Below are 7500 nucleotides of genomic sequence, written 5' to 3'. Positions count from 1 at the left end.
GAGGGGAAAAAGCGCAGAGCGAAATGATTGGCTGGGCCTGACGTTGGAGGGCGAATCCCGACTCCGAATGGAAGGGAGGAAGTCAGTTGGTGGCAGACCAGCAAAGTGAGAAGGAAGGAGAACTCTGCTGTGCGCGACCCCTGGCCGCAGGATCTGGCCGTCGCTGTAATATTATAGCCAAGAATTGCGTTTTCCCAAGAGTAAGAGGCGTTGATTGCCATTGTAAAACTTCTCTCTTCAGCGTCATATTATTTATAAACGCTGACTCTTCGAAAATTTGAGGAAATTCGAGAATTTGGGTGCTTTCTATGAAAAGGAAGTGTCAGAGCGTTGAAGTTTGGGTAAAGCGTCATTCGGAACTTGGGAGAATGAAAATATCCCCTCATTGAAGAGCAACAGATTTACAAATATATCGCTAATACCGGAAGTCTGAGTGGGTTCACACAAAGAGTTCGAGGTCTGTACTGGTCATCATAGGTAAGATAAAACTAATGAAGTAGTTCCATGCAGTATTTGATGTAGAACTTTTTTTATAAGAACATTTTCCCTCTTAAATAAAAACTTACGCTCAGATACATACGTCTGCTAAACACACGCACACACACACCCACACACACACGCAGACACACACACACACACACATACATATATATATATATATATATATATATATATATATATATATATATATATATATATATATATATATATATATTCATATATATATATATATATATATATATATATATATATATATATATATATATATATATATATATATATATATATATAATATATATATATATATATATATATATATATATATATATATATATATATATACTCGTATATATACGTGTGCGTTTGTTTTCTTTGGAATGTGCTCGATATCCTTAAATTCACCATTTTTTTCCTTGATTAGCCGAATCCGTTTAGATCTTTAGTCTAATATTTCCACAAAAAAAAAAAAACTTCCTGAAGCGACATATACACGTAAAGAGGAATTATTTTAAGGGTTTTCATTTCAGGCAATTAAGAAAATAGGTACTGACACTGTTCAGCTCCTTTCCGAATTAGATATTTTAGGAAATATATGCACTCTCGTATGCAAATGATAATCATCTTATAATAGACTAGCAAAGGAATATTGAGGATTCTTTTTGCAGGGTGACACAAGGTGTATTTATCTGTCTATTAATCTATATATCGATCTATCCATCTATTTATGTGTTTATATATATATATATATATATATATATATATATATATATATATATATATATATATATATATATATATATATATATATATATATATATATATATATATATATATATATATACATCAGTAGGTGTAGGGTGAAGGATCAGTCCTTTATTCTTTTTCAAAGTACTTTATTGTTGCTGCGATGTTTCAGGACGTAAAAGTCCCATTTTCAAGCTATAAAAATAGAAGATAAAAGCTAAAATAACAACTCGGACTAAAAATTAAGTGAAAAAATATATATATACAAAATATAAAAGACAAGTACAAAGGATAGGGAGGAATGACTACCACAAGGTGCTGAAGGCGCAGACCGAGTGACAAACTGACTATTCGCCGGTTCAGCTTCGACTTAAACTCACGAGAGATACAGAGGTGTTGAGGAAGACTGGGTGTTTAACTGTGGAACTAGTTGTTTAATGAAGAGTGATTCCAAGATTTTGCCAAATATTGTTCGTTGGGAGTTTAGTCCGTGCCTTCAGCACCTTGTGGTAGTCATTCCTCCCTATCCTTTGAACTTGTCTTTTATATAGAGTTGCCGGCTAGCACTCTGCTAGGCCCGAGTTCGAGTCTCCGGCCAGCCAATGAAGAATTAGAGGAATTTATTTCTGGTGATAGAAATTCATTTCTCGTATATATATTTTTTTTTTACTTAATTTTTAGTCCGGGGTGTTATTTTAACTTTTATCTTCTATTTTTATAGCTTGAAAATGGGACTTTTACGTCCTGAAACGTCTCAACAACAATAAAGTACTTTGAAAAAGAATAAAGGACTGATCCTTCACCCTACACCTACTGATGTCGACTGGTTGATAGACCCCACTCAATCCTCACAATATATATATATATATATATATATATATATATATATATATATATATATATATATATATATAAATGAAATGAAAATTCATTTGCTCGTCAACGCAGGTTCCCGAAGGACAAATCCTTAGGGAGTGTAGATTGGAATCGCAGATGAATGTAAAACAACGTAGTCACTCGTCAGGGAAAACCATTGTGCCTCTGTTAACTTAAGGTGATGGTCAGTCGACTGTGGTAGTTTTCGTCAGAATTGTATATAGGAACAGGGCTAGCAGCTTCTTCCCAAAATGCTGGCTAAGAAATGGAACAGGTTAGGCTACTGCACCTTCTGGAGCCACACCCTACAAAGCGGAAAGACCTGCAGTTAGATGTAGATTTTTTATTTTATATTAAGCCGTTTCCCCCAAGAGACGTGTCTCTTAGATTTTTTTAAGACAGCATAGACGCTTCACACATAAAGCTCAACAGTTGCTAGTCGAACCGTCCATACTCAGCTCAGTGGTCTGGTAAAACTAAGGTATACTCCATTATCCATACCTATCTTGCATGATCTGTTACATATCCTAAAAGGCAATCCCTTCTCTCTAACTCTCTTTTCAGCATTCATTTGTCTTATCCAATCCATTTCAAGCTACTGATCCTATCCTTTTACTTGAATTAACTTTTCTATCACTTTAAGGTATCTCCACACTTCTCGATCATTCACTCCCTTTAATTCACATAACACACAAACAGTTCATCATACAGCTTCAACCTTTATCCTTGCACTTGCTTTCAGCATCCACACTTCGATTTCATAGAGGAGAGTTGGTTCAACAATCCCTGTATACATTACCACCTTGGCTCACATAGGCACTTCAAGTGTCCTCCCAATCCTCTTGCAATCCCAGGATAATTCAGGATGAATCATTGAATGTTGATATGAACAGTGGAAGAAAGAGCGTAGTTGATTGGTATAGGACTTTACGAGAGAACATGACAAGTAATGGATGGTAAGACAAAAAAAATGTCAGTCATAGAATAGGCAAAGGAAGAAAGGTAGCAAGGTATGTGCAAAAGACTGGGAACAGGGATGGAATGTTCTGAGCAGTCAAAATATGAATGTATGAAGGGATTACTGATCCACCTTGACTTAATGGTAGTGATGTGTGTACACTTAATGTAAATGAAAGAATAAAGGTTGAAGTTGTTACGATGAACCTTTAGCCTAAGTAGAACTGAAAGGGTGAAGAATGTAGATATAGCCTAAGTAGCTTTGGTGAAAAGGTTCAGATGAAAGGATAAATCTGAGCATTTTGAGATGTCCTGGTCATGTGGGAACAATGCAGTACGATATGGCTGGAGAAAATTCAACTGCTCGTAGGAGTTGAAGGGAGGAGTACAGAAGATCTAGAAAAGGTTGGATTGACGGCATGGAAGGTTCGAAGGGATAGCCTTGATATTCAGGATGTTTGACAGCTATTGTAAGATAGACGTGTGTGTGTGTGTGTGTGTGTGTGTGTGTGTGTAGGGGTGCTTGGTGCCGTGATAATGGTCCTTCTGTTTAGGTGTATAGGGCAGCTAACGCTGTGGAAATTTTCTGCACAGGGAATCACTCTCTATACAACAATTCAAGCATGATATTTGCAATGAGTGCTGTATCATTTTTTGTCTATAGCAACCCCCTGTTGGAGAAAAATGAGTAATGTTACAGCTATACACACACATATATATATGCATATATATATAATTTATAATATATATGTGAATACATATATATATACTGTATGTGTATATATATATATTTATATAATGTGCGTGCGTGTGTGTTAACATGTGTCTGTGTATGTGTTAATTTATATAATTATGAACAACTTTTTCTCAAAACACATAATCATTAAGAAAAGAAAAAGGCAGCAGATCAAAATAAAGTCGTAGATTTGGACCCAGTCATCTCGTTATTACCCCTGGAAATAAAATTCCCCGCCGTCATTGCTACACCATCCATTCATCCCCACAGATTCCCCATCAACGGCGTAATGTCATCTCACAGAGATTTGACTGAACATTTTCCTCGCCCTCACTTCCATGTTCTTATATTTCCGTGAAATTTAATTATCAGCCACTTACTTTGATTAATGTTCCTCAATACTCGAAAAGCATCAGAGACATGCAACCTGATTTTTCTTACTCTGTTTCCTCCTGTTCACTATGCATGGCCCTTTCCATCCAGCTTCGTTTTTGCAAGCACTTTTTTCCACTTTCTTATCTTTTCACCTCTCGCTCTTTCAGTTCTCGTCCCCAGTTTACTGTAAGTCGCTGCCATTCCTCTCCATTCCTCGCTCTTTCAGTTTCTGTTCCCAGTAGAATTCGCCGCCGCCATTTCTTTTCATCGACATTTATTCCTTTTCCTTTCGAATATATATTCGATGTCCATCCCTCAGTTATTGAAGGCAGTGGCTTATCAGTCCCGCTGCATATCCCAGTCAGCCCCGTGACTACGCGACGCTTTAGTAGTCCTTGTTGCTTTTGTTCTTAAAAAGTATACCTTAGTTTAACCAGACCACTGAGCTTGATTAACAGCTCTCCTAGAGAGGGCTGGCCCGAAGGATTAGACTTATTTTACGTGGCTAAGAACCAATTGGTTACCTAGCAACGGGACCTACAGTTTATTGTGGAATCCGAACCACACTATAGCGAGAAATGAATTTCTGTCACCAGTAATAAATTCCTCTAATCCTTCACTGGCCGGCCGGGGAATCGAACGGGGGCCTAGGAGAGTGCTAGGCGAGTACGATATCAACCCATCTGAGCCTATGCTTCATCCCCTTAAATGCGTTTAACCCCCAAAATACTTTTATGAATCAGCGGCTTCATTCTAGTAGTCTTCCGTGTAGACGTCCTTTCCACAATCATCTTTATATATATAGGCGCAATTACTCAAATGTAATTGAAGACTATTGCTGGAAATACTTTCATTCTGTTCTTAGGTCTCAGTAGTTATTATTTGCTCTCACAACTTTCCGATTAAACGACTCATCTTATACCTAATTATTGAGGTATTTGTTTTACTGAATTCGCCATTACACCTTTAAATGCTCACTTCATATTTTAAGGGAGCATGGTGCTACCATTCCATCAAACCTGCATTCAGAAGTTTGATGGAATGGTAGCATATTGCCCTCTTAGAGCATGAAGTGAGTATATCCCCCCACCCCCACACACGCATACCCACTTTCATTAGCAACAATTTCATCACTAAGACATTAGATAAATCTTAATATTGTCCCACCACTGGCCTATATCCTCATCGGCCTGCGCATCATCTCTGGTGTTTCTACAAGAGAGCTGTTAATACCAAAATAAGCAAAACTGGGATTTTTCCTTTTTCCTTGAAATGTTTGCATGTGCTTACTCCTCCTCATATGTTTGCATGTTTCCTGTGGCATCAGTGATTTGTTTTAGAGAAGGTTTCGTGCATATCCCAATGAATGATTATCTTCAACAATAAGTTGCCACCTCAGAATTCTTTATTTACTCTTTTATCAACTGCTCATCTCGATGGCACCAGTTTATATCTCGTTCACAAAATAATTATTCCATACAAAAATTATACAGCAAATTTCATTAATATTAGAATATTATTTTTATGTGCCCGTAAGGCGGCAGTGCCTTCAGTGCACCTCATGCTGTGCACTGTAGGCATTATTTAAGGTTCTCTGCAGCGTCTCTTCGGCCCTTAGCTGCAACCCCTTTCATTCCTTTTACTGTACCTCCATTCATATTTTCTTTCTTCCGTCTTATTTTCTACCCTCTCCTAACAATTGAAGTGCGACTGCCAGGTTTTCCTCCTGTTACACCTTTCAAACCTTTTTACTGCCAGTTTCCGTTTCAGCTATGAGTGACCTCATAGGCTCCAGCGCTTGGCCTTGGCCCAAATTCTATATTCTGTTCTATTCTATCCTATTATTTTTATGTAAAAAGATAATGCCAGTACGAATTCGATAACTGAATTAAAAACTGCTTTCGCAACTCTCAATGTTTTTGGTGTTCTTACATACCCTTCCGCAATAGATAAGCCTTATGAATTTGTTGGTTCAGGAAGGCCATTTTTTTTTAACTTCTCATGTGAACTCCCTTCGTGATTCCTCCCTCGAAATTCATGGTACGAAAAGTTGAAATGAATGCCCATTTCAACTATCTCCTATCAAAAAAAAGTAAAGTTTGTTACAACTGTCAATTGGTAATAACCCAAAGCTTGCTTCAAATCTGATCAGGACATACATATAGATGTGGAAAAGCTTCGTTAGTTTATATTATTATCGGAATTAAAGTAACTGTATAGAATTTCTTGGAATTTTTCAAGGTTTGAATGAAACTACCCTTCTAACGAGAAACTACAGAGCAGTCCACAAAGAACAACTTCACAAAAATTGGTTTAAATTGTTTACAATTATCTAATAAACGATGAATGTATATATATGTGTATATATACATATATAGATGTATTTAAATATGTATACGTATATATATACATATATATGTATATATATGTATATATGTATGTAAAATGCGTGCAGTGGGTATACATTTGCATTCGTATCATAGATTTTTTTAATATCTTCATAGATAATATATATTTCATAACAATCTTACATACATGCTTATAAGTTTTTTATTTAAAAAAAAGAAAAAGTGCATTTCCACTATTCCCCAACTTTTTCTTATCACATTGCAACCAGGGGCTGAGAATATTTTTTATCGCACAAAAAATTTTTCGGGAATCTTGCAGAGTTTTAGTCTTATGCCATATTCCGATAAAGTTTCAGAAAATGCAGAAGTTTTTCATTCCATTATTATTGTTTCTTGAGAGCTCAAAGGTAAATGGAAGTCGTTTTATGGTATTGAAGGTTTTGAACTTCATGTTCATTCTCTTAAGTTCATTTCCGCATAGAAATCAGAAACTTACTCAGGATACAACAGAGTTCGACTAGAGTGAAAAATCAATTACGATCATTTTCAGTTTCGTACGGTGTAAACATTGCAAATTTCTTCATGTATGATTTCAAATATTCAGTTTGTGTTACAACTTCTTTCTTGAAAGAGGAAACCGAACGAATAGTGCAAGTCTTGTTTTTAGATTATCAGTCGTAGAATTAGTAATACTCAGGGACTACATTTATGAAACCTTGAGCGTAATGTATAAAGTGACGTTCAACATTTTAAAGATAAAAAAAAAAAAAACTCGCGAATTCTCCTGGAATATAAAGGACATATTGTCACCCATCCCTTAATATACGCAGATCACAGAATTAAACAAAAAAATACCAAGTGGATTTTTCCTCATCGTCAGGACAAAATACGTTCAAATAATTCAGAATTTCCAACGTTGTTTTCAAGACAAGTCACAGAAGTCCAAATATTCGTCCCCATAAA

At 36.0% G+C, this 7500-nt stretch overlaps 1 protein-coding gene across 1 annotated transcript in view; it reads left to right on the top strand.

The window, feature by feature from the left end:
• Positions 1-81: 81 nt before the first annotated feature.
• Positions 82-7500, top strand: part of LOC136843388 (uncharacterized) — an 82223-nt gene continuing 74804 nt past the window's right edge. The window contains exon 1 of the mRNA XM_067111739.1: positions 82-477. The gene's annotated coding sequence lies outside the window, so the exon portion shown is untranslated. The remainder of the gene's footprint in view (positions 478-7500) is intronic.

Source organism: Macrobrachium rosenbergii, chromosome 11 (genome assembly GCF_040412425.1).
Source record: "Macrobrachium rosenbergii isolate ZJJX-2024 chromosome 11, ASM4041242v1, whole genome shotgun sequence".
Classification (NCBI taxonomy): domain Eukaryota; kingdom Metazoa; phylum Arthropoda; class Malacostraca; order Decapoda; family Palaemonidae; genus Macrobrachium; species Macrobrachium rosenbergii.
This window is presented reverse-complemented; position numbering and strand designations above follow the sequence as displayed.